Source organism: Mus caroli, unplaced genomic scaffold, assembly GCF_978045245.1.
Source record: "Mus caroli unplaced genomic scaffold, Mus_caroli_1 scaffold_16, whole genome shotgun sequence".
In the NCBI taxonomy this organism is placed as follows: Eukaryota; Metazoa; Chordata; class Mammalia; order Rodentia; family Muridae; genus Mus; species Mus caroli.
In genome coordinates, this window is record NW_028227271.1 from 23,876,196 (window position 1) to 23,887,050 (window position 10,855).

At 53.1% G+C, this 10,855-nt stretch overlaps 1 protein-coding gene across 1 annotated transcript in view; it reads right to left on the reverse strand.

Moving 5' to 3' along the window:
• The window catches only part of Cacna1i (calcium voltage-gated channel subunit alpha1 I), a 110,447-nt gene extending 99,841 nt beyond the window's left edge, over positions 1 to 10,606 (reverse strand). Inside the window, exon 1 of the mRNA XM_029470056.1 lies at positions 10,544 to 10,606. The gene's annotated coding sequence lies outside the window, so the exon portion shown is untranslated. The remainder of the gene's footprint in view (positions 1 to 10,543) is intronic.
• Positions 10,607 to 10,855: the final 249 nt, after the last annotated feature.

Sequence of the window (10,855 nt, forward strand, 5' to 3'; positions counted from 1 at the left end):
GTCCTGAAAGCCACCTGTCACCCTCACTGTGGTCATGAGCATTAGTGGAGAGAGATGGCACCTAGGTCGGTATCACTCAACTGGGCAAGCCAAGTCACTATGGGTTCCGGCAAATGACAACTATAAAAAAATACAATAAAATCTCAGAATGTAAATAATGTCTTTCCTCTTTTCTTCGTGCTGAGTTAGAGTTCTGGTTGGGAGTGTGGCATGTGGTAGAGGGTATGCTAGTGTGTGCATAGGTCTGGGTGCTAGTCCCAGTACTACCAAAAATAATAATTATTATTAAAATGAAAGTCTAGGCTGAATGTAGCCCAAGTAATAGGATGCTTGCCTAGCTTGCACGGGGTCCTAGGTTTGATCTCTAGCACCACATAAAACAGGCACAGTGGCACGGCTACCCAGAGACATAGAGGTGGAAAAGACCAGAAGCTTAAGGGCATCCTCAGCTACATAGGCTGTTTGACGTCAACCTGGGCTAACTGGGAGAACCTGTCTCCAAAACATAAAATGAAATAAAATATTTAAAAGGTATGGCTGACCAGTTAAGAATGCATGCTGCTGGCCCGGAGAGATGGCTCAGCCATTAAAGGCTAGGCTCGCAACCAAAAATATAAGAGTTCTGTTCCCAGCACCCACAGACTCAGTCGTGTTGATTTAAAGTAGCTGTCAAGGGCTAGTTCTTTGGAATTATTTGTTGTATCTGTGATAGGAAACAATTTTACAGTATTAAATTATGTTACTATGAACTTAGAAATGAATTACACTGGATTCTACTTGAAAAGAAAAAAAATTCATGCTGCTCTTTGAAGGACCCTAGTTCAGTTCCCAACACCCACATCTGGCAGTTCACAACTGTCTGCAACTATGGCTTCCATGGATCTGATGCTCCCTTCTGGCCTCCTTAGGTAACTGCACTCACATGCACATACCCACACTGACACACAAACACACAGACACATACATACATATGACTTTAAAATAATTGAATAGAGACAGGAGCTATCTATTGAATCATCAAATGTAAATAATATTTTAGGGAAATGAGGGGATGTTACTGTGAACAGGCTCAGGGGCCAGGGCCTTGTGTCACAAAGGAGAAGTTGGGTACTGTGGAATCGGACGCTGAGGAACAAGTTAGGGAACAGGAGAGGTTTCCCTGAGGAAGTGACGTTTGTGACCTCCAGGGAGCTCTTAGGCCAGGAACATCATGCTCACACTCATGTGCACACACACACACGCACACGCATACGCACACGCACACGCGCACGCACACACACACACACACACACACATCAGGATGAGAACCCAGAGCTCTACAAGACTAATCTCTTTGCTCTACAGGTAGAGAAACTGAGGCCCAGGAGAGATACACAGCTAAGTAAGAGCAGAGCTGGGCCTCAGCCGCATGGCTTCCAGATCTGTCTAGCCTCTCTGAAATCCATGATGCTTTGCCAAGGGCCTTGCTCTGAAGTATGCTTGGCCTGCCAATCACGCACTGGTCCTAACTCTACTCAGGGACAGTGCTACAGGCTAGCCTTATTAAGATGCACTCACCCACCTCACAGGGGCTATTACAGGGAAACTGAGGCCCAGGAAAAGGAGTGGCTTGTGTAGAACCAGAGGAAGATGAGAAGTCAGAACTTCCAGACCCACTTTGGACAAGAAGTGGCAACTGGCCTGACTGGCCTCCTGGCAGGCTAGAAAGAGAAGGCTCTCCTAGAGCCCAGCCCCCTACAGCCTCACCCTCAGGGCTGTATATCCCTGAAGATTTATCGAGGCTTGGGAGAGAGAGGGTAGGAAAGCCTGCATTCCTGGCTGCTGCTGGCAGCTGCAGAGTTATCAACTGAACCACCCTGAGCTGACGGATCCAGACACTTCTCTGCTCCCACGGGCAACGGACAGGAGCTGATACTTCCTGCCGCTTCGCCCGGCTGGTCATGGCCGCAGTGTTTTCTCCTGAGCTCCAAGTTTTGCTCCCAATTCCAGAAAAACAGCACAAGCCTTACATAAGCACCTTGGCTGGCCACGCGTCAACCACCCAGGTAGAACAGCACCCTCCCTGGGGTAGCTCTAGGTCTTCCCATCACTGAGCCAGCTCTGGAACCCACCACTCCCTTTTACCAGCAATCCCTCCAGCCAAAGGGGACCTCCTGGGCCCCTGGGGGTAGCACTGCCTCTTCCAGGCCTCAGCTTACATTATCCCCTTTTACTGGAGGGAGGATATTCCCTTGGCCCCCATATCTCTGTTTGTCCTGATTGTCCTGAGCACCTACTGTGTGTGGGCTCCACAGTTATGCTGATAAATTTCCGTGAACCCTAATTCAGCCCATGCACCAGCATAAGAAAAGGATACACACTCAATTCAGTTCCCTCTCTGGCTTTTCCCTACCCCAGTCACCCTCCAAATGTAGTGTATAGCATACAATTTTTATTTCTTCTATCTCTGTGGTTTGTCTTCCCAGCCTGCAGTGAGACTGTAACTGAAGAGCACAGACTGGCCTGTTATATTTACTGCTGTAACCCCAGCCCCTGGTACAGTGAGTGCCTGGAACATACTAGATGCTCAATAAATATTTGTTGGCTACATAAATAAAAAGTATTGAAAAGTAAATAAACAAGGGGGTAATGTGTGAATCCTAACAAATCAGTTCTTCTCTTAAGGAAGAGCCATTGAAGAGCAAAACAGTAAGAATCAAAAGGCACCGCCAGCCATGTTCTGGGGAAAGGACACTCCGAGCAAGAGACATGGCATGTGCAAAGGCTGGGAGACTGAAGTGACTGAGTGTGTCTAAGGAAGAGAGAAAAGTTATAAGGCCAGTGTGGCTAACGGGGCAGAGAAGGGAGTGAAACTGGAGAGCCCCTTGAAGGAAGACTCCAAGTGCAACAGAAGTCACTGGAGGGTTTAGGCTGGGACCTGGCCTGCCCTGAGCCGTATGGTACACCCTCTTCTGGTAAGCGTGATTCAAGAAGGTGAGCTGGGGAGCAGAGAGAGCAAAGGGGGCTGGAGACATTGCCCTGGGTGGACACAAAGGAAGGCTCTGGGTCTGGCGTCCCCATGGCAGCCTCTTCCCATCGTGGAAACCCTCCTTGCAGCCACACAGAGGGGTGAGCTGCTGGGCTTAGAGGAGGCACACAGCTAGCTAGACCAGCAACTTCTTCTCTTGTTTCCAGCTTGTATCCACCCACTGCTTGGTCCTCTGGCTCCTGTTTGGCCACACTAAGCTGCCATCCTCCATCCTCAGCCCCCTGCTAGATGTCTCTGCCACTAAGGCCACCACCTCTGGAACAGTCCAGCCAACTTCTGGCCTGCTCTGCACACTCACCCAATCTACATCCTCAACTTGATCCCCAGCACCTGCCTATCCTCCAGCCTCTGGCCTGCCTTCTAGCATCCACCCAACCTCCACCTTTTGACTCCATCTCCGGGGTTCATCCAGCCTCAACCTCCACCTTTCTTGTACTTGGTCCTCAGTGGCACCCTCACTGCCTCCATCCACTCTCTAACCTGCCCCACCCCACCCCACCCCCCAGTGACTGCCTACCCTCCACTCTCTGGCCCACCCTCCATTCCTAAAGCTTCCGTCTCTGGCTCAAAAATGCCCCCTCCTTCCTGCCCGTGTCCTCACTCCTTTCCCCAGCTGCCTATGCGCCATAACTAGAAATCCCAGAGGACTTGACAGCTGAGCTCTTGAGCTCTCGCCTCTCTGCAGGTCAAGCCTCACCACGACAGAGACATACTCCACTCCACCAAAGACGGCAGTAGATCCAGAGTCAGAGTCCCTCCACCACCGCAGAGCACCTCCCTCTTGACGCTCTGTGGATCTGATGCCTTCCCCCCTCTTTCCCCCCACTGTCCTTCCAGGTGGTGGTGTGGTAAACCAGGAGGAGAGAAGTAGCAGAGACCCACAACGTCTGGAACCCCATTCCTGTTCCTGGTCCCACTGGTCTCTTGGAAGCTCAGCTTCTCTACAAAGCTCAGCCTGCCTCCTGCTTCCTTAAAGCCCCTGTGAAGAAGCAACGAGCTGTGGATGGAAGGCATAATGGAACCCATGTGGGAAAAAATATCTAAATATGCATGTGACCATGTGTACCATGTGTAGGGTCTGCTAACTCAGCCCTTCCTCTGCCATTGCTATCACCACTACCATCAACATTGTCATCGCAATCACCAACACCACCACCATCGCCACCTCCACTATCACCAACAACAACTTCACTGACTTTACCACCACCATTACCACATCAGCAGCAGCACCATCAACATCAGCACCACTATCACCACCCTCACCATCATCACCATCAGGCAACGGTCAAAGGGCCCTGTGTCAATGCCACAATTCATGAATATTTTCCTTCTTGGAGGAAAAGATTAGGACCCAAAGGAGTCCAGCAGTGCCCAATGTCACCCAGCTGACACGGGGCAGCCGTGGAAGAGATGAGTCCCGGCTCAAGTCTGCCCAAGTCCAAAACCCAAATTATTGCAGCAACAACTTAGTGGGTGCCCTGAAAACAGGTTTCCCCTCTAGGCAGACTCAAGAGGCAGTGGAGACACAACAGCTGGTCCAGACTAGCCCCTCAGTCCCCCAAAGCAGTAGGAAGCCTACCTTCTGGAGTATTCAAAAGATAGCACCCAGGGTTCTCCAGCCCTAGTAGATACCTGAGGTCTATCCTGGCCAGCCTGAGGTCTATCCTGCACCACCCACCAGGGGGGTGCATTTTATCAAGTAATCTATTTGTTCTTCAGTCAACAGCCACACAAGCAATAAAAAATCATTCAGGGAATACAAGGAGAGTTCCAAAATCTCAAAATCATGGGCTCTTGCTCTCATTAGAACCAGAGGGGCTCACCGTACTGTAATGAAATGAGAACCTTCAGTGTGGTGTTTTGGAGGCATGGAGCTCAGAACTGTAACCTGTGTTCGAGTGCCAGCTCTGACCCCAGCCCACCTTGGCACATGACAGCCTGGTGGTACTTGCTCCCTGCCTACAAAATGAGAAGATTGTTCTGAGGCAGACCTGCTACTGGGATGAGCTGGGGTGACCCCACCAAGCACAGAGTACAGGCATCATGTACAGTGAGACCTCAGGCAGCAGCATCCCTTCGTCTACAGCATCCCTTGATCTATAGCAGCATCAGGCACAGATTTCTACAGACCTGGGAGTCTGGGGTCCTGGAAAGAGTGCATGATTTTATAAATTTTCACAGACTCCAGAGGGGCACTCTGGAAACCAACAGAACTTAAAATGGCCCAACCCACTACCGCACACACACACACACACACACACACAGCACAGGCACACATGTTCATTGTTACACTCAAGACACACTCCAGTATGAACACACAATGCCCACTGGTACAGCTACTCACACGTATAACGTATATTCACACACAGATCAACTATACAATCTACAAACACACAATAGTGTATATACAACATACAGACATATCTTCACACACAGCCACAGACATGGGTAACACAGAGAGATGCATACAAGCATCCCATAAAATGCAGATAAATCACACAATCACACAGGTACATAAGATACAAATACATTCATTATGTGTTCCACAGACACACAACATATACATAGAATCATGGATATACAGACCATATGATCATGCAGACCGATAAACCACACACTCACAGACACATGCTCACATACACACAGAGAGACATCACAGGCACCCTAGGTATGGTGGCACATGTCTTTAATCCCAGCACTTGGGAGACAGAGGCAGGCAGAGCTCTTAGTTCGAGGCCAGGCTGGACTACTGAGAAAGTTCTAGAATAGCCAAGGCTATACAGAGAAACCCTTGAAAAAGGTGAGTGGGGAGCAGAAGAAAGAGAAAAATCACAGACACATGCATACGCACTTCACACAACTACACAGCCCTCATGCATATAAAACCAGGGCAAAGCTTTATTTGGGGGCCACTGAGAAACCTACTGAGGCTTTGGGAAAACTGCCTCCCAGAGTCTTGCAGGCATCCTCTCAGAGCCCCTAGAATCCTGTCTGCTCCCTCTTCTGCATGACAGCCCCACTGACGCATGATGACAGCCCGCCCACCCCCAGGCCTCGTCTGCCCGAGGCCTCTCGTCACCAGCTCCCTCAACCATTCCTCAAATGACAATTTCCAAATCACCTGCCTCCCAGAACCCCCTGTTGGTCTTCCTTGAGCCTACCCAACATACTCTGCAGGGACAGGGCTAGATTCACACTGAGGTAGCAGTTTGCCTGCCTGGTTCCGTAGGCGAGGCCCTCTCTAAAGGCAGATTGGAGCTCTAGAGCCCAAACACAACCCAGACCTCAGTGCCTACTCTTCAAGTGGTCACTGCCTGCTTCCTGTCTTCTTCTGAGATACTGTGTGGTTGCTCAAATGGGTAAGGCTTACCTTTGGCCTCCAGTCACATGAACTCACACCAAAGTCGCCCTGGCCTGGCTAGCTGACCCTGCCCACATCGAAACTCCTCCATCACTAGAATCGACAGCCAGCCTTCCCAGCTTTGCAGCACACACAGAGAATTGGCTGGGCCACCCCTCCAAGGACATCTAACAGTGTCACAGCCCACATCATTTGTGGGCACTTAACGGCATGCCAGGCACCCGATCACAATCCAGAGAAGCAAGCGTATTTGTTCTCTCCTGCAGGGAGGGAAACGGAGGCATGGGAAGAGGAAGGGTTTCTCTCAAGGTCAGAGACCACTTAGCAGAAGATCTGGGAAGCCCAACTGCGGGTTGTGAGTTAGCAAGTTGACCAGGTCCCCCTGTCCCTGTCCCTGACCCCAGATATCATCCTGTTTGCTTACAGTGGCCCTTGACCCTGTGCTGGTTTGAGCAAGCAAGGTTCCTCCTGAATCTCCACGGGGCATTTGAACATCTCCTAGCCGGTGCCTTTGCTGATCGCTTCGCTTCACCCACTTTGCAGTTATTAGGGCTTAGGGTCTCACTTGAACTAACAACTTGGGGACAGGTGGTCGCTGATGGGAGTGAGGTGGGTCTCACGAAAAAGGACACTGGACCAGGAATCCTAGAGTCCAGGCCGAGCCCAGCCCCCTTCCCCACAGCCCTTTTCATCTCCACCTGTGAAAAACTCAGAGGATGCTGCCCGTCTCCCTCTCAAAGCAGATAACAAATGGAGAGAGATTTGGAAAGTACTTTAATGAAAGGAAAACAGCTTCCCCCTCCAAGGCCCCATGCTAGGTACTGCAGAGATACTTCTAAGTCTCGCCCAAAAATCCTTTAAGGTGGAAGCATTATCCCAATTACAACAAGCTGAGCTCCGCATGCTGAGTGGCCTGCCCCTCCCAGCCCCCAATCAAGGGCCTGCTTATGACTTTCCCGGCTGGGATAAAAGCTTGGAGGGAGAGAGGCTAAGGCCTTAACCCAGCCCTTGCTGCTCAGTAGGTCAGGGTGCACAGCAGGGAGGTGGGACAAGAGCCCGATGTCCATCTCAGGATGCATCATTAGCCAAGGCCAGCAGAAGGGGACAGCTAGATCAGGGAGGACCCTGGGCATAAAGGTCTCTTCTGATCCCAATCCTGGCTCCAAGGCTCCGTACTCTCAAGTACACACTTCTCCTCCCTCTCTTCTGTTCAAGTTGCTAGCACATGCTTAGGGGTGCCCAATGACCACGTGTCCAACCCCCCGTGAGCCATCCAGAGCCCAATTCTCACACCCAGAGCACGGGAGGATATGGAGATGTGCAGCTCCGTCTCCACAATGACCTCAGCAAGGAAACCAGACCCTGCCTAAGACATAGAAGCCCCTAGAAGGCTCATTTGGCCTGCTCCCTTCTCTCACCTCTGGGTTCTATCGACCAGAATGAGGCCTGGCACTCAGTAGGTGCTTTACTAAATCAGAAATCCAGGTTTATTTTTCTTCTCTTCTCTGGCTGGCAGCTTAGGATGAGGAAGGCTTGCAACGCATCTCTCAGATTTCAGGACCCACAGGCCTGCAGACCAGGGATTCCCAGAATGCTCACACTGGAGCCTGCACCCACACAGCTGTGGAGTCCCAGCCCAGACCTAACACCAGGGTGAACAGAGGGCACACTCCGGGAACATGTGGGTAGAAAATATTCTCCAGAAAGGAGAGAGGAAGGGAAGAGATGAAGTGGGGAAAAGAGGGAGGGAGGAGGAGGGAGAAGGGATGGAGGAGCCAAAACCAAGGGTGGGAAATGGGCCCTGATCTCCCCTCCTCTAGACCTACACACACACACACACACACACACACCAACCCAGCATCTACTCTTTGCAGGCCATTTTGAAGCATCCTAAATGCAGTGCTGGGGAGTCGGAGAGCAAGACAATGATGAGAGGCAGTGAAACCGCACCAGCCTTTATCATCACCTCGGCAAGAGAGCTCTGATCTGCTGGGGGTGGCCTCTGTGGGGGAAGGGCACGGCCCAGAGTCTGTCCTGGGAGCTGCACTTGGGGTATGGGGATGAACGGTAGGGACAGAGCGGGAGATGTGGCCAGACTGTGTGTTCTGAGCAGCCTCTTGAGTTCAGAAGCACTTGGAGGTTTCAGGGTACCGCTTGCAGTAGCCGCTTCCCAGGATGGGTGAATGACAGGCAAGTCCTCTATGGTGGAGAGTCGACTAGGGTGGAGGAGTGAGCGGGAGGTTCCTACAGCAAAACCCCACCCACTTGCCCAAGGTCAAGGGGAGTCAACCTGAGGGGATAAAGACTTGCCGGCGCCCCCTGGCGGACTTAGAAGATACCCTCACTGGTTCAGTCTTGCAGAAGCTATTGATTCAAGAGCCAAGTGGGGGAGGCAGACAAGGAGGTTAGACAGGAACTCGGGTAAGAAGGGTAGAGAACTTCAGTCGAGGGAAAGAGGGGCCTCCAGACAGGCTTTCAGCCCCTCCCCCAAGCTGTTCTAGCTGCCTCAGGAGCCTCCTGCTCGCAGGCACTGCTCTGAGCAGCCATAGTGATTCCCTCAGGCCTTCTAGGGTTGTGGAAGGTTCTCCAGTTGGGTGCCAGGCCAGCGCAGGGTCCCCTTCTTGTCTCTTCATCCACCCCTAATCTGCTGCCCCAGCTTGGTTCTAGCTCATCTCTTCCTATCCCATCCTGACATCTCACCCACTGATACCCCGTGCCTGGGAACCACCACTGCCCAGGCCCAGGACTTGGAGCCCAAACAGAAAGTTTGTCCCGAGGGGTGGACAAGAGTTTTGAAGGAGTCCTTGAAGCTGAGTCTGGATGTTAATTCACGAAGTGATTCCAGTTTAGTGAGTGAGAACCAGAAGACAGGCCTGAACCCCCTCAGCAAACCTTTTCCCCAGCCTGGCCCTGGGACCCATACCCTTCCTTGTGTGTGTGGCATTTGAGTCTGCAGGCAGTGGTAGAATCTGCAGAGACAAATCTCCCACACAGTGAGGAAAGGACTGCTCAGGTCAGCCTGAGCCCTCCATTCTAGGACGGCAGTCACATGCGAAGCAGACCCTGTCACACTACGCAGACACAGAGAGGCAGGCTCGCGCTCTCTCTCTCTCTCTCTCTCTCTCTCTCTCTCTCTCTCTCCCTCTCTCCTTTTTTCTGTCACACACACACACACACACACACACACACACACACACGCATGCACTCACACCTACACACATGCATACAACTCAAAACCCAGACTCCACAGGCCAGAATACATTCAGGGGTCTCTCCTTGGACCCCGATCTCCTCGAAAACCTAAGATTCTGCTGAGAAAGGACAGAGCACAGGGGCTGGCTGCTGTCTCCGCTGGGCCTATTTCTGAGCCCCCTCCCCCAGGCTTCTTGACCTCTCGGAAAAGAGATCTACCCACCCCCTGCTGAGCCCTCTTGCCCCTTCACTCCACACACACCATCCAACAGACAATTAAATCCCAATCACCACAAACACTCATTATATAACCTTCTCCCTGGCAGCTGAGGACTCCTCTTGGCCCCTTGGACTGCCCGCTCCAACCCGACCTGGCTTCATGCAGCGCGACCTAGGTGGGCGCCTAGGGTGACTGGCCAAGGAAGGGCCCTCCACCACCCGGCCTGGAGGAAAGTTAAACCCTGCCCGGGGTTCTCGCACTCAATCCCGCCCGCCGTCCTCCGTCTCTATCTAACGCTCCTAGCTCAGCCCTGCCGGACACTGGCACCAGCTCTGATCCAGCTGGTCGCAGAGCCGCAGCAGAGGGACAGCAGGACGGACGGACAGACCGCCCGGGCCCCCGCCAGCAGCCTGACTTGTTGAATAAATTTCTGCAGCGCTGGTTGAGTCGGCTTTGGGTTTCAGTATTGGCACCAAGAGAACTTTCGTGGCCTTGGAGAGGGGCCCCGGTCAAAGTTCCCTGTCCTTCCAACGCAGGGCCCCCACCCCACCCCCCCAAGCAAGGGATGTGACGCCCACCTGATGGGTACGCGTGGGCGGGTGAGGGGGATCAGTCCCCAGAAATAATAAATAAATAAATAAATAAACAAAAACGCCTCTATAAAGAAAGAGCCCGACGCGCCAAGAAACCAAGCGAGGGGCTGAGCCTCTCCTTCCCCCTCCACCGTCACTGCCTCCCCTACCTTGGCATGGACGTGGCTGGGCAGCGGGGTCGTCCCGGGCAGAGATGCGGGGGTTACGCGTGTCCCCGAAGCCGGCGTGGAGAGGGACCCCGCGCCCCGCCGGCCCCACGCCTCAGATTCCGGGATCAGCTGCGCCCCCGGGGCAAGGGGGGCGGCGCACGCAGGGTGGCGGGCCCGGGGGCGCGGGCCATGGCGGGCGGGTCGCCGCGGCTCGGGGCGGGTGGCGCGGACGAGCGGCGGACCGCGCGGAGTTGGAGCGCGCGGCGGGCGGCGGGCGCGCGGCGCTCCGGGCCGGGGGCGGGGGCGCGGGGC